This window comes from Eptatretus burgeri, chromosome 5 (genome assembly GCF_056783735.1).
Source record: "Eptatretus burgeri isolate ZD-2024b chromosome 5, Ebu_testis_v1, whole genome shotgun sequence".
In the NCBI taxonomy this organism is placed as follows: domain Eukaryota; kingdom Metazoa; phylum Chordata; class Myxini; order Myxiniformes; family Myxinidae; genus Eptatretus; species Eptatretus burgeri.
In genome coordinates, this window is record NC_140965.1 from 121,429,769 (window position 1) to 121,452,437 (window position 22,669).

At 45.8% G+C, this 22,669-nt stretch overlaps 1 long non-coding RNA gene across 1 annotated transcript in view; it reads left to right on the forward strand.

Annotated features, from left to right (window-relative positions):
* The window catches only part of LOC147027253 (uncharacterized), a 155,229-nt gene that overhangs the window by 102,207 nt on the left and 30,353 nt on the right, over nucleotides 1-22,669 (forward strand). The gene's annotated exons all lie outside the window — the stretch shown is intronic.

Consider the following 22,669-nt stretch of genomic DNA (forward strand, 5'->3'; position numbering starts at 1 on the left):
TAGGAGGACTGAGATGGAAACCGCTTTTGCCATATTCCACCCCTTCTTGAATCTGCATGGGAATCAATGTATTGCATACCAATAACAAAAAGGCCAGGTGACTTGCAATGGAGACTTTCTCACTGGTCACTGCCAACAAACACTTTTGTCAACCGAATTGATAAGTTGGGTAAATGTCCCCTTTTCACTCCAGTTTTTTATTTTTGGCCTCAGAGTCAATTCAGGTCATGAAAACTTGTTAATGTTTTTGAACTATGTCCTATAAGAGGCAAAATTAGCGATCTACCTGTCGAGAAAAGCCAAAATGAAAGGCAAACCTTTTAAGCAATGTAATGTGATTTTGCATTTCCAATCCCTGGTTTCAACTCGTTTGAAATTGGAATTTAATTATAACAGAAATAATGCAAATATGAATACCTTTGTTGAAACTTGGTGTGTTGGCAAGATGTGCAACGTAAATGAAAATGCATTGGAAATGTACATGTAGTTTTTCTTTCCCTGTGTCTTTGAAATTTTCTTTGTTTGAATTGCTTTTTTATTGGTGTTTCTAGGACTTTGTTGATTTCTCTTTGAAACTTGTTTCTGGTTTACTCCTTTGGTTTTTGTATTTTTAAAATAAAAGGAGTCAAAAGTCTCTATCTCTATCTCTATCTCTATCTCTATCTCTATCTCTATCTCTATCTCTATCTCTATCTCTATCTCTATCTCTATCTCTATCTCTATCTCTCTCTCTCTCTCTCTCTCTCTCTCTCTCTCTCTCTCTCTCTCTCTCTCTCTCTCTCTCTCTCTCTCTCTCTCTCTATGTCTCTCTCTCTCTCTCTCTCTCTATCTCTACCTCTACCTCTACCTCTACCTCTACCTCTACCTCTACCTGTACCTCTACCTCTACCTCTACCTCTACCTCTACCTCTCTATCTCTCTATCTCTCTATCTCTCTATCTCTCTATCTCTCTATCTCTCTATCTCTCTATCTCTCTATCTCTCTATATCTCTATATCTCTATCTCTATCTCTATCTCTATCTCTATCTCTATCTCTATCTCTATCTCTATCTCTATCTCTATCTCTATCTCTATCTCTATCTCTATCTCTATCTCTATATCTCTATCTCTATCTCTATCTCTATATCTCTATCTCTATATCTCTATCTCTATCTCTATATCTCTATCTCTCTCCCTGCTGGTGAGTTGAGTGGAGTGTCATGGCGGCTGTGTGGTCTTGGTGAGCTCTGAGCTGTGATCTGCCCTGTTTTTCGCCTTTCTATCCCTTTTCGCATCGTTTTTTCACCTCTTTTGCTTTGTTTCCTTCTACGCATCGTCATTTTTGCCCCCATCTCCCCTCTTCCTTAGACCTCGCGCTTCGGCCTTTCCTCGCGCTGTTGTCAACCCATCCCACCCCACCCATCTGTCCTTGTTATTTCATGGTTTGCCTTTTCGGTTAATCTCTACCCCTCCCCTCCCCTCCACTTCCCTCCCCATCCCCCTGTTTTCTCCTTGCATACTTTTTTCCCAGAGATAGAGAGAGAAAGAGCGCACAGCTTCTTGTGGATAGCTTTTTGTTGGCAGCCCATCCCAGCCCTTCAACTGATCGTTTTTTCTTCGCTGCAGCTGTGTTTATTTCCTTTGGAAACCTGTCTCGGCTCGTGTTTAATTACTGCACGAGACCAATCACCCCTCCTCCCTCCTAAACATGACTTCGTATTCCCGTTATTCGGCATTTGAAGCATTAACATGAAAACATGGCATCGTCCGCGTCCCGCCTGACGACGTCAGCATCAAGGATCTCGTTATCGCTACGGGAAACATAGTCGGTACTGACAAAGTCCGTGCAGCCTCACGAATGAACAAAAGTGTGGCAATCTTCGTGTCTGAGACAGAACTGGTTCACGAAATCGTATCGGCCGGACTATCAACAGATGACGGACATTTCATGCTCGTCTCTCCTCTGGACACTCGGGCCGTGAAGGTCATTATCTCGAACGCTCCTCCTTTCCTGAAGAATCAGACGCTGATCTCCGAACTATCTCGTTATGGTCCTGTGGTTTCTCGGATCACCATGTTACCTTTACGTAGCCAGGACGATCGGACGAAGCATGTGATGTGTTTTCGGAGACAAGCTTATGTGGTGCTTCCTCCCTCTAACACTGAAAGAACCTTGAACGTCGTTTTAAAACTCAAAATTGATCATGATTACCAAGTCTACGTAACCACCGACACCCTGAAATGTTTCGAATGTGGTAATTTCGTACACTTGAAACGATCTTGCCCAAAGGCGACTTCGTCAAACGATGAAACAAACCTCGTCAACAACGATACGTCTTCTTCTTCTTATTCCTCGACCGTGAAGGAATCGAATCCCATGTCCGGTAATAAGGCCCAGTCCCCTCAGTCCGATCGTCCAAACAGCAAAACGAATGTTTGTGATGGTTTCATCGTCGTTCCATCAAGGAAGAGAAAGACTTTACCTGATGGTCGTTTCACCCAGAAGAAAGGAGCATTTACAAACGAGGAATCTGTCGGTAATGCTCCTGCAGTTGTGGCTGACCACTCTATGGGGCCTACCCGGAATGGACCCGGTATGGACCCGGTACGGACCCGGTACCTACGGAATGGACCCGGTACCTACGGAATGGACCCGGTACCTACGGAATGGACCCGGTACCTACGGAATGGACCCGGAATGGACCCGGAATGGACCGGGAATGGACCCGGAATGGACCCGGTACCTAGGGAATGGACCCGATACCTACGGAATGGACCCGGTACCTACGGCCAAGAAGCTTACCCTACTTGGCGGTGAGGACATCGATGTCTCCCTGACAGAGACCGCTTTACCTGTTATCGCAGTAAATAAAACTGTTTCACTCGTTAAAAACTCTCCTATTGTAAAGTCCATTGACGGTCAGGTCAGGTCAGGTATGGGAGCATGTGCCAGAACAGCACGTCGCTGCGTCCACTTTCCGCCGGTACTCCAGGGGCCTCCGTCTGGCCATCCCCCAGGCAGATGCCAGGCCCATCCCCATCTCCTTGAGATGATGGTCAACCTGTTGCAACCATGAGGCACGTGGTCGACCCACTGGCCTCCTCCACTCATGAGACTCCCTCACTGAGAGAATCTGGTGAGCAGGATCAGAGTCAGGAAAATGAGCCACATGTCCATACAGCTGCAACTGACGCTCAGGGACTATGCAGGTAACAAATCTCATCCGAGTCTCTCTCAGCAACCGCTCGTTGGACACAAAATCCGACCAGCGATAGCCAAGGATTCTCCGAAGAGACCTGGTACCAAAGGAATTAAGTCTCCGTCTCAGATCCTTGGTCAGAGTCCAAGTCTCGCACCCATAGAGCAAGAGTGGAAGTACCAAGGACCTGAAGACTCGGACTTTCGTCCTCCCGCACAAGTACCGGCAGCGCCACACCCCATGATCCAGTGAATCCATGACTCCCCAGGCCCGACTCAGACGTCTATTGACCTCTGACTCGCAGCCAGCAGAGACATGAATATCACTGCCAAGGTAAGTGAATCTCTCCACGACCTCAACATCCTCACCACAAACAGACACAGACAGGACAGCAGCATCCAAGATGTCACCGAAAGCCTGGATCTTAGTTTTGACCCAAGAAACCCGTAATCCCAACGGCTCCGACTCCTCATTCAGCACCTCGAGGGCCCCCAAGAGGATGTCTAAAGTCTCCGCAAAGATGACTGCATCATCTGCAAAGTCAGGGTCCGAGATCTTGACATTCCCAAATGACGCACCGCAACTTGATCTCTCCGACATCCTCCCTAGAATCCAGTCCATACAAGTGCTGAAAAGTGTGGGGGCAAGTACACATCCCTGACGAACTCCAGTAACAACTGGAAATAAGTCAGAGATGGTACCACCACACTTCACAGCACTCTCAGTACCAGAGTAGAGTTCAGACATCAGATCGATCAGTTTTGGTGGCACCCCACGAAGACCAAGAATCCTCAAGAGGACATCCCGATTCACTGAATCGAACGCTTTACAGAGATCAACATAGGCTGCAAGCAGCCCCTGCCGAAACTCTCGTCTGCGTTCGGTGAGGACACGAAGTGCAAGGATACGGTCAATCATTGACCTCTTTGGTGTAAAGCCTGACTGCTCTGGACGCTGGTGCTCAAGCAGATGGTGGCGAACCCTATCGAGAATTATCCGAGCAAAGACCTTGCCCGGCACTGAGAGCAGCGTCACCCCTCGGTAGTTGTTGCAGTCTTGGCAATCACCCTTCCCTTTCCAGGGAGGGACAACAAGGCCCCTCTTCCAGTCAGTTGGGATGATGCCTGTGTTCCAGGCAGAGCACAAAACTGCATGCAACGACACGAGTGCAGCATTTCCACCAGCCTTGAGAAGTTCGGCATGGATGCCACAGATCCCTGGAGCTTTGCCCCGTTTCAACTGGTTCACCGCAGCCCGTGTTTCCACAAGCGTAGGTGGACCACAGTTGATTCGAGGGTCAGCAACAGGGAATGTAACACCCTTGACGTCCAACTCGACAGTTGGGGGATCAGCCTGGTACAACCGCTCAAAGTAACCGGCCCAGCGGGCCTTCACTTCAGACTACTCTGTCAAGAGCCTACCACTCTCTGCTCGAACTGCAGTGCTCCGAAGGATGGGCTTGGATGAACGTAATGCGCGAATTCCCCTGTAAGCGGGACGAGAATCACCTGTCCACAGGTGATGCTCTACCCCCTCACAGATTCCTCGCACATAGGCCTCCTTGTCCACCCTCAGTGCACGTACAGTTTTACGCCTCAGCTCCCTGAACAGCTCAGCTCTGCCATTCAGCCTGGCCCTGCGACTCTGGTCAATGGTATCCAGTGTCCCTTGAGAGACAAAATTCTTCTTTGCCCTGCGGTGAACTCCAAGGCATCCACCGGCAACATCAAGGACGGTGGTCTTGAAGGCGCTCCACAACTCTTCAGGACCCCCCAAAGCACCCAGACCCCCCAAGTGTCCACTCAGCCTGTTCGTAAACTCCTCAGCTACTCTCTCATCCCTACGCTTGGCAACATCCAGCCTCGGCTGGGATGCTACCATTCTCCAGGATTTAAGGTGCAGCTTTAGAGTTGCTACAACAAGCCTGTGGTCAGTATTGAGGAACTGAGCACTCCGGTAGACCCTGCAGTTCTGGATCATCCTCCAACGACCGTCAATGAGGACATGGTCAATCTCCTTTGCCACACCGCCAGCGTTGGAATACCAAGTCCAGCGATGAGCTTGTGGGCGCTGAAACCATGAACCAGCCACCCTAAGTCCATGACTTCTTGCAAAGTCAAGGAACTTAGTGCTATTCTGGTTCATAGTTCCTGACCCATGGGGACCAACACACACCTCATAACCGTCCCTATCAGTTCCAGTCGATGCATTGAAATCCCCCAAGACTAGAAGTGTATCTCGTCTGGGGCACTGATCAACCACAGACTCGAGTGTGGCGTAGAATGCATCCTTCACGGTGAGATCACTCGCCTCAGTCGGAGCATAAAAAGAGACCAGGGAAATGACACCTAAGGAGTGACGAATCCTTAATCTCATAATACGCTCGTTGACCGGTGTTACCTCAATTATCATTGGGGTCAGCTTATTGGACACAGCTACAGCAACTCCTTGGGCATGGTAACCATCAGAGCGACCAGACCAATAGTAGGTGTAACCACCCACCATTATCTCGCCGCAATCCGGTCTCCGAACCTTAGAGAGAGCTGCAATCCCGATGTCCAAACGCTTGAGCTCAGATGATAACAGAGACAGGTGATCATCCTCTCTTAGGGATAGGACATTCCAGGCACCCACCCGAAGGGACCGCCTCAGGTTAACCCAAGGAGACCGCCGTCTGGTGGACGACACCTCAGCACCACTCCGACACACTCTCCCGCAATCTGACCCAGGGATGTTACCCCGTGGTTTCCCTCCTATCAAAGATTGGGGGTCCCGAAGGCTTTGCCCCAATGCCGTCATCCGGTGAGCTGCCCTGCGAAGGGAAGCTGCACAGGAGGTACTCCCACGGAGTGGGTTTTCAGATTTTTTTTGCGTTTTTGCGTTTTGCGGAATGAAGGGTTTTACGGTGGCCGGAGTGCAAATCCTGCCACCGACCTCCTAATAAGAAGTGACCCAACTGCAGGAGGACGTCCGCAGACACAGTTGGGCACTAGATATGGATGGCCGTTGGCTCACAAGGAGCTCCTCCGCCCTTTGACAGGTTTTCTTTTTAATCCTGCTGGGTGTCCATATCCAAACACCCTCCTCACCAGAAAACCTGGTGGGGGAGATGGTTTAGTCGCCGACAACCCGACCATGGAACAGGTTAGTACAGGTTTACATGGTACCTCTAGCAGGTCACAGATCGAACCTGACCTGACATTGACGGTGATACACAGACAACTAGTGATGAACCTGCCGTCACTTTGGTAAATGTTAATCCTGAATCCTTTTCAGCGGGAAATAGTGAAACAAATGTTAACCCTGTTACTGCTCCAAGTCCATCACGTGGTGAAGCTGGAAACACAGGAAACGTTAAAATGGATGTTTTATGAGAGACCCCCAAAGTACTGTATACCTCCATGCCATTGGAGGTCGATAACACCGTTACGGTCGAGGGAAGCGATATCGCTACATCCACTGATGGTGTTTCCGTTTCAACAACTCCCCTGAGTATTTCCGTTACTTCACCAGGAGGTGTTCCCACAATGGAAGAGCACATAGACGTGGTAACTATTACAGATCCGTGTGTCATTACTGACGACAGTATCGATATGCAGGACAGTGCAAGCTTGCGTGACTCGGAAACTAAACCTGACTCTGACGAATCTGACCTGGAGGAAACAAACAGGAACAGTCAGGTGGAAACGGTGGAGAAGCTCACCAGTCAAGGTCCTACCCCCCCCCCCCCTGAACAATTAAGACTCTTCTTACAAAATACATACAGGAAACGCAATATAAACCTAACGGAATACTTTCCAGATCTACCGTCCTTCCTTGAGTGTGCTCAGGCACATCATACCTAACCTATCGTACCTATCGTAGCGAATCCTGACTTATTCAGTTTCCACCAGACACACTGTCACCGCTTAAAAAAACTGATTGCCAAGGTGAAAAGGGATCCTAATCAATTATCCCACTTCTGATCTTATTCTTAGAAGCTATTATTTTCCTCATGGCCAGTTTCAAGATTGGAACAATAAATGTTAATGGTGGTGGGAGTCCGCTCCGCAAGATCCAAATTAAACAGCTGGAAGAGGTTAACGGTCTCGACATAGCTTTGTTACAAGAGTCCCATGCTGTCCGATCTGTTCAGGCTCGGTGGCGACTATATGGACAAGGAATGTTTCTTCATTAACAACTCCACGTCGAAGGCAGGCATCATGTTTGTCTGAGGGAAACATTTCCATCCGTCCTGCCTTAAATTTATGAGTATTATTGATGGACACCTTGCCTCCGTGACCTTCTCCATCAACCAGGTCAAGTTCACAATTCTCAATGTGTACGCTCCAAGAAAAAATGACGAGCGGATCTCCTTTTTTTTCCGAACTGAGAAAATTCCTGCAAATACTGGATTTGCAGACTTGTCTACTTATTGGTGGCGATTTTAACTGTACTGTTAATGCTTCATTTGACTGGAACGTGCCGGAACCCCAACCATGTACTGCAAAACGTTTTGCAAACATCATTGCAAAATATAATCTCCATGATATTTGGCGCGTGCAGCACCCTTCTGATCGGTCTTATACATGGTGTCGTTGTTTAAACAACCACATCACACTTGCGAGGCTTGATCGCATCGATGTAAATTCTCATTTATTACATGGAGTTTATAAATCCGAGATTGTGCCTTCTGGTTTCTCCGACCATTCCCGAGCTCGAGTCTTTATTCAACACTCCAAACCATGTCCAGGGAGCTCTCATTCGAAATTCAATAACAGTTTACTCGAAAACCTCAACTTCATTCAGGCCTTTGAATCCTTCTGGACGGCTCTCCTAGAACAGGACTTCCGGTTCCGGTTTTGAGCGGCAAGAGGTCTCCTTTGGGACTCCCTGCTGACGTTCTCAAAGTTAAGTTCCGGTTGTTATTTGTCCCGTTTTAACTGTTTAATTTTCTCACCTACATGTTAATGTGTGTTCCTAGTTCGGTTTTGTTTCAAAAATCGTGCTATTTTGTGAGTATTTATGTCGACGTTCTTACATGGTGTTTGAGGCCTAGTCCTAGGCTTGAGGCCTACCGGTTCCACTCGGTGTTCGATCGTTTTTTTTGTTTGTTTGTTTGTTTGTTTGTTTTTTCTCCCCATTACCTTCAATTTCTATCCTCCCCATCACCTTCAATTTTCATCCTCCCCATTTTCCAAACATCCCCCATTCTCCCAACTAATCTCTTTCTTATCTCAAAAAAAAAAAAAAAAAAAAAAAAAAAAAAAAAAATACCCAACAACAACAACAACAACACGCTCACCTTCTCCCGATTCTGCTACTTCTTCTTCCTCTTAACTTCCTCCTCGTCTTCCTCGATTTCTTTTTTTTTACACTTGCATGACCTAATCTGTTGAACTCTCTCATACATTAATATTAACAACAAAAACGATCTTATAATGCTTCATCTTCCTCTCTCACACATGTGGTACTCTTTACTGTTTCACAATGCACTACTCTTCTGCTATTTTAACAGACTGCTCTCATTTCGACCTCTCCTTCATTCCTTGCCTAAAAAATCCAACTATTACAGCGCTTCTTCTCTCCATGCTCTGAATTCGCCTTCATTGCATCCATCAAGAATTGTGTTAAATCGTATCTCTGACCTAAAACTTTTAAAAACCACAGTTTGCCATGGATGCTCGCTTTCCATCAACCATTCTTTTTTTCCAACTTCAGTGCCAACTCACCCCCCCCATCCCTCACTCTCACTCTCAAAGCACCCATCCCACTCTTCTCCCTCCATGCCTCTCTCTCACCGCTGTCAAAAATCCCCCCCTCACCTTGCTCCCACCTTTCATCCCCTCACTCTTCCTTCTCAAAGTTGCCCCCTCTCTCATCCACTAACCTGCCTCCCTCCACTGCCCTCTCACCTCCATCTCTTCACTCCACCTCCTCAAATCCTCAACTGCCATCTTCCTTGTCTCTTGTCCCCCCTCTCTCCCAGCACCACAGAGCCTTTTCTCCTCCTCATTCGGCCCCTCCCCTCGCTATTCTGCAATACCCCACACTCCTTCAGCAACCCTCCTTACCTCCCCCCTCGTCCCTCGTCCTACCCTCCCCTGCCCCCTCCACCTCCTGCACCCAAAGCCTCCTCCCCTACCTCTTCATTAAAAGTGTGGACCTCTAATATCCGGGGCCTTCGCTCAAACCTTTCAGATCTTTCCATGCAGGTTGCCACTGACAAACCAGACATTATCTGCCTAACAGAAACTTTCCTCTCCCAAGACGTGTCTGACTCCCAAGTATCTCTCCCTGGTTACTCCCTCTTATGGTATGACAGACCTGAGCCTCGTCCTGGTGGAGGTGTTGCTCTCTTCATCAAAGACTCTATTCCTCACTCTCCCTGCACTGCTCTCACTCCCCCACACCCCCAGGAATACCTCTGGCTTCGGCTTCCCCTCCACTCCCACCTCATGTTTATATGTGTACTGTACCGTCCACCGAACAGTGATGACTCCATCTACACCACACTCTCCGAAAACATGGACCATCTTCTATCTTCTCATCCAAACTTTCTCTTCCTCTTATGTGGCGACTTCAATTGTCATCACGCCAATTGGCTAGGTGTGGGTACCTCTCTCACCTGCCATGGGACATCAGCAAAAGCTTTCTGTGACTCATTGGGACTGACTCAATCGGTCAACTTCCCGACCCGGATCTCAACCAATGGTACTCCATCTCTTCTGGATCTGATTTTGACAAATTTCCCTGACAATATCTGCTGCTCTTCCTTCGCTCCAATTGGTTCTTCTGACCACGTCCTTGTTAAAGTGGACATCTCTCTGGCTGTTATCAGAGAACCACCTCACCGCCGTCGAGTCTGGCATTTCACTCAAGCCGACTGGCAGGGTCTCCGAGCAGCCATCAAACTTACAGACTGGTCTCCTATCACTACTTTCTCAAACATCAACTCATCCTGGGAATTCTTTCAAAGAAACTTGCTCTCCCTCATGCACAGATTTATCCCCTCTCGTGTTCAGTTGTCTTACCCTTCCTCCCGCCCTTGGTTTACTGAAGCTTGTGGCGAGGCAGTTGTCCTGAAATAACTTGCCTTTGCCTCATGGAAAGCAAACCCAACTGAGGGCAATCTCAGTTCTTTCCACAAAGCTCGGAACAAGTGTGTATCTACCCTCAGGAGAGCCAGAAAACAACATCTTTCTCATCTCAAGTCTGAACTCTCAAACCTCTCTCCCTCCTCAAAATCCTGGTGGCGTTTAATCAAATCCGTTTCTGGTGTATGTTCCCCCTCCATCCCCTCCCTTACCTCAAATGGCCGCACTGCTGATTCCACACGTGATAAAGCTGAATGTCTAAACTCGGTGTTTGCAGCTAAATCTTGTGTCCCAAACCCATCACTATCTCTACCCACTTTACCCAGTCGCACCCAACTGTCCCTGGACTCTGTATCCTTTTCTCCTGACAAGGTGGAGAGCTTGCTTTCAAACCTCGAGTCAGATTCTGCAACCGGTCCAGACGGCATCAGCCCACGTGTCCTCAAAGCCTGCTCTTCTGCTCTTGCTCACCCTCTCTCTGTTCTATTCACCCTCTCATTTTCCCAAGGTCATCTGCCATCTGCTTGGAAATCTGCTAACATCACTGCCCTGCATAAAAAAGGTGCAAAAACAGATCCCTGTAACTACAGACCAATCAGCCTTCTCCCAATCATCAGCAAGGTTATGGAATCCATCATCGCTTCAGACATGAAATCCTTCCTCTTCTCCAATGGCTTGATTTCCAATCATCAATTTGGTTTCAGACCAGGTCACTCTACCCTGGATATGCTGCTACTGCTCTCCCATCAATGGATGGAGGTCCTCAATGCCAGACAGGAAATCCGAGCCGTATCCCTGGACATATCACGTGCTTTTGACACAGTCTGGCACCCTGCACTACTCACCAAACTCTCTTCCCATGGTATTCAAGGCCATCTCCACTCATGGCTCGCAGACTTCCTCTCCTGTCGCAGTCAACGTGTGGCCCTAAATGGAGTTCTTTCATCCCCTCTTCCTGTGCAGGCTGGAGTTCCTCAAGGTAGCGTTCTGGGCCCTGTTCTTTTTCTGGTTTTCATCAATGATCTCTCGGACTCTCTGGAAAATCCTCTATTTCTCTTTGCCGACGACTCCACCCTCTGCCGTACCATCTGTCATCCCTCAGACCGGCAAGCAGCAGCTTCTTCGCTCACTGCAGATCTGGATAAAATCACAAACTGGTCCAACACGTGGAACATGTCTTTCAATCCAGACAAATCTCACACTCTCACTATGTCTCTTCGAAAGGACCGTTTACAAAACTCCCCCATCCACTTTCTCAACAATCCTCTGGAAGAAGTCTTTTCTTTCAAGCTTCTGGGTCTCACTATCTGCCATGACCTTTCCTGGGAAAGTCACATTTCCAACCTTGCCTCAAAAGCCAGTCGCCGACTGGGAATCCTCCGTCGTGCAAAGTCCTTCCTCGGCCCTCTTGAGCTCCTGACCACTTACAAAGCTTTTGTCCGTAGCCTGATGGAGTACTGCTCTCCCCTCTGGGCTGGTGCTCCTGCCTCCCACCTTTCTCGACTTCACGCTGTCGAAACCAGGGCTTTTAAGATCATTGGTATCTCCCGCAATGAAGCTGAGTCTTTGGGCCTCTCACTCAATCACCGCAGGTTGGTCGGTGGTCTTTCTGTCTTCTACCGACTCCTCTCCAGCCTTGCCCCCCTGCTCTCTCTGCGATTTGTCCCAACCACATTTCCACAGGGCGCTCAAGGTCCGCCAACAACCCCCTTCTGGTAAAACTACCAAAATCACGAATCACTGCTCATCTTCACTCTTTCATTCCTCTTTTTTCCCGCCTTTGGAATAAACTTCCTCACTCTATTCTTTCCCATTCTTCCCTCCAGGCTTTCAAAACAGCTGTTCACCACCACCTCTTATCTTCCCCCATCCAAATCCTCGATCTTTTCTACCCCCGATAATCCACCCAAGCCCACTTCCTTCAATTCTCCTGCTTTCCTTCCTGAAAGTCCCTGTAATGTCCATCTTCTCCTCGCCATGTTCCCCGTCCCATCCCCATCCCTCTCCCTTCCACAGTTCACCTGTGTCTGTTCCCCAATGTTTTGTCCCTTCCACTCCCGCCCCTCTTGTCTCATGCCTCCTTGCTGTGAGTTGTGTGTTCGCTCTCATACGAGCCTCGACCAAGGTATACAAAAAAAAAAAAAAAAAAAAAAAACAGAAGTTAAGCTGTTCCGTTAACCCGTTGATACATGGTGGGATTTAGTAAAAACCCAAATTAAAGGGTTCTGTCACCAGTATCACTTTTTCTCAACAAGGGCTGACCATGAAGTAAAAAAAAATATTACAGTTAGAGATTTTACAACTCCAACGACTCATCGGACAAAATAATAGTAACATACAAAAAAACCTTAACTCTGAGAAACAGTCTTATTAAAGGAAATAACTGAGAGGATTGCATGTGGTGCCTTAGTTCGGATGAGGGTGCGACACCTGAATGAGGCAGACGTACCAACCAAGTCCTTCTTTTCCTGAGAGAAACGTCTTCCCAGTAAACAGCTTTCTCAGCTGCGATTGCCAGACTCATCCATTACCTTTACACAATCAGAAATCAAACTTTTCACGAAGGAATACTTTTCGAAAATTTATTCAATGGAACAAATAAATCCTGTCAGTGTCGCCTCGATCTCTGAATGCCTGCCAGTGTTGTGTGAAGATGGGCGTTCCCAACTGGAAAGACCCATTACTTTGGATGAACTTGGTACTGCCCTGCACGGCCTTGCAATTAGGAAAGCACCTGGATTGGATGGACTTACAACCGAATTTTACAAGAAGTTTTGGCACTTATTGGGTCCAGAACTCATGAACACTTTCAACGCAAGCTGCCAGCTTCTTACCCTCATCCCAAAAAAGGGAGACATGTTGTGAATTGAAAATTGGCGTCCTATCTCCCTGTTATGTACAGACTGTAAGATATTTTCAAAAGCCCTGGCGTCGCGGCTTACTCCTCATTTATCCTTGTTGTTGAAGGAAGACCAATGTTACTGTGTCCCAAAACGTTCCATCAATGACAACATCTCCCTTGTGAGAGACATCATTGAACTGTGCAAGGAAAACTCTAAAGATTTCGGACTTCTTCTCCTTGATCAGGAGAAAGCCTTTGACCGTGTTGACGATCGATACCTTTTCGAAGTACTTGAGCGGTTTGGACTTGGTTCGACCTTCATCTCTTATATTAAAATACTATACAATAATATTTATAGTGTGCTTGAGATAAACAATGAACTTGTTGCACCTTTGTCTGTTAACAGGGGAATTAGACAAGGTTGCCCTCTTTCTGGGTTGCTTTATGCTCTCTCCATCGAATCCCTACTGGTTGATTTGCGCTGTGGACTAACAGGGTTCAGTTTGTCCCAGCTTGAACGGCCCATCAAGGTACTGGCATACGCCGATGACGGGTATGTATTCGTACAAATATCAATGAAATTAACGTCGTTCATTATTGTTTATCTTTATTCGAAAGGCTTCTTTCAGCCAAAGTAAATTGGAACAAAACGAGCGCCGTTTGGATCGGTCCGTTGTGCTACTTGGCACCAAGACTTCCTGCTCCACTGTCATGGGCCAATGATGGTGTGAAATACCTTGGAGTGTTCTTAGGTAATAATACAACAGTAGTGAAGAATTGGGCTGGTCTGCTCGAGTTTGTTGAGGTTAAACTGCAAAAATGGAAAGGTCTGATCACACAACTGTCATATCGTGGAAGGGTCTTGGTCATCAACACACTGGTGGCCTCCACCTTATGGCACAGGTTCTTCGTGCTGCATCCTCCAGCGGTGTTGCTTCAACAGCTCCAGAAGTGCTTCGTATCCTTTTTCTGGGACGAAAAACACTGTCTGCGACCTGGGGTCCTCAGTTTACCACTGACCGATGGAGGCCAAGGCCTGGTCGACATAAAAAGCTGGCTAATGGCCTTTCGACTCTCAGTTGCTCTTCGCATGCTCTACACGTGTCCCTCTCCACCATGGTTCAACATCACTCGTCAACTTTTACAACAGGCTGGGAGGCTAGACTATGACCACTCTCTTTTCCTGATGGACCTTTCCAAAATCGACACATCTCCTCTCTCTGGTTTCTATCAGAGCATGCTAAATGCATGGCAAGCTCTAACAACAAGAGCTACACATTCTTTCACGAAACATATGTTTCTGAAAGAACCTTTGTTCTACAACTCCCTTTTCCATGATATGCTTGCTGATAGGTGTTTTATTCACCGCTTTACCAACAAGGGCGTTAAATCTGTCGCAGATCTTCTCAGTCCAAACGGCAGTTGGATCGGAGCTGATGCATTGGCAAGCCTGGTCGGTGTGCGATCCTCTCGAATCGTGGCACGCATATTATGTAGTGTGCTTTGGACATACACACAGCTCGCACCTGCTTGGGAGCAGGACCAGAAAAGCAATGAACAAAATACACATCGAATACCTTCTCTCTCTACCTTTCCTTAACTCGTATGTGCTTTCTCTCTTGCCAGCCCTCTTCCTTGTGCCCCTTTTAACGTAGGCTTCAATGGCCTTCCCAAACAAAGAGACCTTTATTTGGGTTGTGTAAAATTTCTTTCGCAATGGCAAATTACACAGCAGAGGGTTCGATGGAGAGACCTCTTCCCTTGTTCTCCCCCTTATTTTCCGAACTGGAAAGGTTTTTTTATCACTGTCCTGTACCACCACGACATGGAAACCTCCAATGGAGACCTCCAATGGAGACGAGTACACTGGATCCTTCCTTCTAATCACTTGTTGCACCGTTTTTCAAATCTGCTTGTAGATAAATGTCCTTTTTGTAAGAAATCTGAAAACCTTTTTCACATCTATGTTGAATGCCAACGGTTGGCACCTTTATTCATGTTACTTCGGAATTGTTTTGTGAGGTTTGGTTTGTTTTTTAACACTTGTGTGTTCATATATGGATTGGATATCCCACACAAAAACCCCAATGCTGTGTTAGCCAATTTCCTGCTTGCTCAGGCAAAGATGGTAGTATACAAGTCAAGGAAAAGAAAACTTGATGGTGTTGGAGTAAATGATGTAGATGCTTTGTTTTTGTTCCAAAACCTTGTAATAAGTCGTGTTAAATTGGATTTTGCTTTCTTTTCAGTAACTGGAAGATTACCACAGTTCAAATCAAAATGGTGTATAAAATAAGTTATTTGCAAAGTCCGAGAGGAATGTTTATCCTTTTGTGAAATGTTTTGTATATAATCCACCCGATTCATCCTTTCCTTTCTTCAGAAATTGTTTTCTTGGTTTTCTAGTTTTCTTTCCTTCCCTGAAATGAAAATGTGACTCCCATTTGGGGTCTTTCTTTTCTATTTTTAACATAAAAAGATACATCAGTCAAAGTCTCCCTCGCTGTCTCTGTCTCTGTCTCTGTCTCTGTCTCTGTCTCTGTCTCTGTCTCTGTCTCTCTCTCTCTCTCTCTCTCTCTGTCTCTGTCTCTGTCTCTGTCTCTGTCTCTGTCTCTGTCTCTGTCTCTGTCTCTGTCTCTGTCTCTGTCTCTCTCTCTCTCTCTCTCTCTCTCTCTCTCTCTCTCTCTCTCTCTCTCTCTCTCTCTCTCTCTCTCTCTCTGTATCTCTCTCTCTCTCTCTCTCTCTCTCTCTCTCTCTCTCTCTCTCTCTCTCTCTCTCTCTCTCTCTCTCTCTCTCTCTCTGTATCTCTCAGTATCTCTCAGTATCTCAGTATCTCAGTATCTGTCTCTCTGTCTCTATGTCTGTCTGTGTCTCTCTGTCTGTCTCCCTGTCTCTTTGTCTCCCTGTCTCTTTGTCTCTCTCTGTCTCTCTCTCTCCCTCTCTCTGTCTTTCTGTCTGTCTGTCTCTCTCCATCTCCATCTCCCTCTGTCTCTCTCTCCACGTCTCGCATCGGAAACCCCTTGGTGGTAGCGGAGTCGTGTGCAGATGTGGAAACTTCGCTTGTTCCACTGGCTCACTCCGAGCGGGACACAGAGAACAGTGAGGCATCTCAGGATGTTTTAAGTGTTTGTCCTGTTAGCCAAACTTGTTCAGACGAGTTCACAGCTATGTCTGACAGTGATGGAGAAATAGATAAAGGGGAAAATCCCTGTGAGTTAAATGTCAACCCCTCCCTCACAGATGATGATGTAAGGGTTGTGGAGGGGAAGGACATGGACAAGGCAAATTTGGAGGGGTCCGTAAACAGAGCAGAACTTTCTGTTGAGCCAAAAGTAAGTGTTCCACAAGTAATAGGAGAGGCCATAGATGAAGCACTTGATTCAGATGAAACCTTTTCGACCCCACATTTTAGTGCTTTCCGCTCTAAAGAGGATGAAGGGGGAAACGACACAACTTTAGTGTCTCAAGAAAATGTGATTAAATTCCTGGATGATACATTCAGGAAAAGATACGTAAAAATCAAAGATTACTTACCGAATTTACATGATTTCATTAAAACTGCAAGGAGTATGATTCGTGATTCATATCAGGTTAACATGTCAGATCCTCAATTCCAAAGGTTAAGGAAATGTGTTACTAGGGCTGGTAAAGAGCTTCAAGAACAACTAACAGAATGGAGATAAAATTAGCATCTCTGAACATCAATGGAGGCCGCAGTTGTGTGCGTCACCTCCAGGTATTTCAGCTCTTCCAAAATGAAAAAAAATTGATGTGCTAATGCTGCAGGAGTCGGATGCAAATCAGTCTTCTGAGGATGAGTGGTGAAAAATCTTTAAAGGTTGTCTTTTTTTCTCGAATGCACTTGTTGAGGCCAAGGCTGGTGTGGCAATGGTGTTGCATCCTCGACTCCAGCCCTCGGAGATAACTTGTAAGGAAATTTGCAAAGGTTACTGACTGTCTGTGCAATTTGTCAGTAGTAACTTAAAGATTTGCATGACAAATGTTTACTGTCCTAGTGCTAACTCTGAAAGAGGTGCCTTTCTGTACAAGTTGGCAGAATTTGTAAGCACCATTGACTTAACCATGTTGTTGTTTCTGGGGGGTGACTACAACTGCACCCTCGACCCACAACTTGATCAGAACACTTGTGAGCCTCATCCACCCAGTGCAAGGCCTTTGGCACAGCTCGTCAAAAAGTTTAAACTGGTGGATGTGTGGCGGGTACAAAACCTTAACATCCGTCAGTATACATGGGTTTGTGCATCAAGAAATGTTTTGACAATGGCTCGCCTCGACAGATTTTATGTTAGTCATGAAATGGTAAACATTGTTAAGAACTTGTATATCAGGCCGTCTGGTTTTTCCGATCATCACTTGATTGTTATGGTGTGTGGCTTTCCTCATCATGTCTGTGGAAGTGCATATTGGACTTTTAATTTGAAACTTTCACAAAGTGCAGATTTTATAGAAGCTTTTAAAATGGTTTGGGAAAAATGCGAGTCACAAAAGGTTTCATATTTGAACTTAAGACAATGGTGGAACTGCACAAAGTCCCAAATCAAATGTTTTTGCCAACAATGCTGCTCTTACAGCACATACAACGCTTTTGGTGTGATATCTGCTTTAAAAAACGATATACTTATCTGTGAGCAGAAAGCTGGATTGTCTAGCATGAATGTCCAGCAGTTGTCGGAGAAAAGGACCCTTCCTGCTGAAATGGTGATGGTGAAAGAGCGGGCGGCCGGTGCTTTCGTCCGACTGCGGAACGAAAAAATCCAACTTGACACACAACAAAGGATTCTTCAATTTGGAAAAAATGGTCAAGACCTCTCAACAAATCCATGCTTTGTGCTCTTCTGGTGGTGATTTGTTGACTTCCCAGAGTGATGTCAAGCATGAACTACAAGACTATTTTTCTAAATTCTTCGCAAAAAGAGCTGTGAATAAAGAGAGCAGGAAGGCGATGCTTGAACAGCTCCCTTCTCTTTCTGAAGACCAACAGCAATTGCTTGAGCCTGACATTTCTCTTGGAGAACTTACTGCTGCGCTCAAGGATAGCAAGGATGGGAAAGCCCCTGGACTTGACGGCCTTCCGGCTGAATTGTATAAGGCTTTCTGGGACATTATAGGTCCTACTCTTCTTGAGGTCTTTCAGGAGAGTGTTGAACAAGGTGAATTGCCATTCACCTGCTGGAGAGCAGTTTTGTGTCTCCTCCCGAAGAAAGGAAATCTACATGAGACCACAAATTGGCGGCCTGTGTCACTCCTCATCACGGACTATAAAACCTTGTCAAAAGCACTTGTAACCCGTCTAAAGGAAGTCATCTCTTTCTTGATTGGCACTGATCAATCATACTGTGTTCCAGAACATTCCATATACGACAATATTTTTTTGGTGAGAGACTTGATCAGTCTCGGTCAAACTTCATCGCCTGGTTTTGGTTTATTACTTTTAAATCAAGAAAAAGCTTTTGACAGTGTTAACCATTCTTTTTTGTTTGATGTATTAAGGAGAACACGGTTTTGGGAAAAATTTATTGCTTATGTTAAGTTATTGTACAAAAATGCATCTTGTCTGCTGAAGGTTAATAATAGTCTTTGTTACCCTTTACCCTTTCAGCGAGGCATCCGTCAGGGCTGTGCGCTATCAGGCATGCTCTACAATCTATCCATTGAACCCTTATTAGTTTTATTCGGAACTCAGTGTTAGGAGTCTCTCTTTCACAAAACTTCAAAGTCGTTGTTTCAGCTTATGCTGATGATATTTGTGTTGCTATTGCAAATCAAAAAGATGTTTCTGAGGTCTCTCGTTGCCTTACCCAGTTTGAGCTTTCTTCTACTGCAAGGGTAAATTGGAAAAAAAGTGTAGCTTTTTGGGTGGGCCCCAGATCGCCTTCTGTGTCCCTGCCTGTTTTACCAGGAATAATACAGTGGAGTAGTGAGGGGTTTAAATATTTAGGCTTATTTCTAGGAATTGAAGCATATGAACAAAAAAAAATTGGGAGAACTTCGTGGAAAACATTTAAATTGAAACTGGCAAGGTGGAGAAGATTGTACCAACTTCTCTCGCTTAAGACACGGGTGTCAATCATAAACAACCTGGTGGTTCCATTTATTTGGCATAGAGTTATCCCACTTGAACCTCTGAGATACTTGGTCACACGCATTCAGAGGGTTCTGACTGATTTTTTTTCTGGGGTGGCCACCATTGGCTGGGCCCAGACGTGGTCTGCAGACCCTGAAATGCGGGTGGTCAAAATCTGATGCATATCCTAAGTCAGATAATGGCATTCCGAATTTCCACGATTAAGCACCTACTGTACAGTGAGTGTGTTCCTTGGCGACCTCTCACAAACACCTGTTTGCAGAAAGTGGAAGGTCTGAAATATGACGGTGAACTTTTCCTCATCGACCTGCAACACGTTGACATGTCTCAGCTCCCCAGTTTTCATCAGAGCCTTTTGAATGCTTGGCAAGTCCTCGGAGTGCAACGTTTAGAGGTATCATACGATGCCCAAAAGTTTGTACATGAGCCATTACTTCGAAATCCTTTATTCTCTCGAATTTCAACCTCCAGGTCGTTTATGCATTGTTTCACCAGTGTTGGAATAAACAGTGTGAGACCTGTCGCAGCCATCCTTGAATGCCTGGCTACCTTTTAGCTCACTTTCATTAAAAACTGGTGTTCGTTCTGCTCGTATTGTGGAAAATGTCTTGTAGGCAGTAATTCAAACCTTTCATGGACTAAACATCGGGTGGACTGGGGTGGATGAAGTGGTGGACTCACGTCTCCATTTCCCTGAACTTCAAATTGCCTCAAAAAAATAAAAAAACAAGAGGGTGTGTTCTCCTCAAACTTTGAGGAAATTGGTGTGTTTCACGTCATGGGGAAAACGGCTATCTACAACATATGTCTGGAAGCATGTATACCTGGTTTACAAAACTGTTGAAAAATGGGTGGAATGAGACCTTACCTGCTGGAGCTTTTTTAACTCCAGTGTGGAACAAAATGTATAGTTCTCCAACTCTTGGGCGAACTTGAGACCTGAATTGGAGACTAGCACATCAAGCCCTGGTCACACAGACATTACTCCATAAGTTTAATTCTTCTGTTCTAATTTCTTGTCCTTTTTGTGATTTGATTGAAAATGTTGCCCACGTTTTTATTGAATGTAAGAGATTGGTACCCCTCTTTCTCTTCCTTCAATGGCTTTTCTATAAATTTTATTTTGTTTTTTCCTTTCCAGTCTTTATTTATGGAATCGGGGGGAATTATAAAAGTAAACCAGTCCTCTCGTTTTTGTCTTTTCTGTTGGGCATTGCTAAACTGGCAACTTATAAAACCAGGAAAGCAAAATTGAAGGAGGAAAAATGCAAATGTGCTTTTGTGCTTTCAAGGTATGGTTTCAGCACAAGTAAAAATAGAGCAGGCTTATCTTTTGAACCTGGATATTGTGCGTGATCAGTGGTACACTGATGAGCTTTTGAGTTTCTTTTTGTGATAGAATCTCTTTGTAAAAGTGTAAAGTACTTACACTTACTTTTTGCATATCTCTATTATAATACCAAGCTTGCACACTAAAAACTCGGCTCGCCGTCACACGATCCCTATGAAATTGCTGTGGCACTGAGCAGACATGCCAACAATGTTTGGGAAGTCTTGGCGTTCCATAGAACCACTTGCATTTTGCACAATGCGTATTTTTGTCATTCCCCATGTACGGTCTGTCGTCTGCTACCAGCTATGTTGTACTGCTATCCTGTGCATGTGCATGGGTATCGCTAGTGTGTATGATGACGTCCACGGGACTTGAACAGTCCCGCCAACGTAGAATGAGCCGAAACGATGGAGGCGGTTTATTTTTATAACCCAAAGATGGCGGTTCTAATCGCTCTACCGCAAACGGGACGAGGAAGGTGGCACGAGTCACTTTTCACTGAGTTGATGATGTTTATTTGTTTTTATTATTAACCAAAAATAACAAGACTCGGCAAGAAGAGGGATCCGGAGCGATTCGAGGGGATGGTGTGGGATCGGGCGTGGGGAAAACACAGACAATTCCAATGAATATACAATCCTCAAACCCTCTAAGGCGCCAAGTACACACACACACACACACACACACACACATACATACATACATACATACATACATACACACACACACACACACACACACACACACACACACACACACACACACACACACACACACACACACACACACACACACACACACACACACACACACACACACACACACACACACACACACACACACAAAACGTAGCTACTTCTGGTGGTCAGGCTGGACCGTGGTGTGGACGCAACTGTCCCTGGATCGGCGTCGGACGAGCTGGCCTTGCTCTCGTCAGGGGGGCAGGAGAAACCGTGGTGCTGTCGACCTCCTGGTCCTGGCCCAAGTCCGCTCACAGCCACCAGGGAACCAGTTCTGGCGCCAAGTTGCGAGCAGGAGAGGGAGGCAGGTCCGCCCGCCGTTCGACCCCGTACTCCGAGTCAGCAGAACCCCAGAGCCAACCAAGGTGAGGGACGAGGCTCAGCAAGGCTCCAAGACACGATGAAGAACACGATCGAATCAGCACAACAACAAGTACGCTTCCCGCGCAACAGCCTCCACACCAAAAAAACACGATCTTTTTGTCCCGATCTTCTTCCTCTTCCTTTTCGACCCCGAACAGAACCTTTTTATCCTCCCGTCCTCGTCACTTCCAATCGAGCCGTTTTATTGGCCCACCGCCGTCGCCTTCCGCCAATCGTGATCACGGGGTGGAGCCATCCGCAGCCCTTTCCTGTGACGTCACGGCCAGCCTCCAGGGACTACTAAAAGGGGTTTACGCAGACACACTTACCCTATCCCGTGTCCCTATCTAATTGCGTGACAATTATCATTTCCCCCTTGAAGAAATGAACATTTACTAGACAACTTATCACCACTGAATTGCTACTTATTACATCGAGATCCTGGTAAACTCGAACAGCATGGCATACCTAATTAAACATCCTAATTACCCTTTGAATGCATACCCCCCCCTCAAACGTAACAGTATTATTCTGTGGTGGTTTTGACATGAACAGACACCCTTGTTTGTGTTGCTTTTGTTGAATTTTTTTTGCTGTAAAATCGTTTGCATTTGTTTTTATGGAGTGTGCTTTTTCTGGTGTGTTTTGATACTTTTATAATACAAGCATACAAAAGTCAAGTCTCTCTTTCCCTCTCTTTCTCTCTCTTTGTGTGTATGTATGTATATGTATATATATATATATATATATATATATATATATATATATATATATATATATATATATATATATATATATATATATATATATCAAGAGGTCAGTGATGGATATCGCTTGGAATTATGTGAATTTCGTGTGTGGTGTTTGTGTTTAACATAATCACATTTACATTCCGTCTAATAGATTCTCAACAGGAGACGTGTTGGATGAAGTGCATAAGGCAAAGGCAGTGATTGAAGAATATCCTTCCAAAGTAATAAATACAATAAGTTATAAACATCTGTACGTGCGTTATCCTTTTATTGGGAA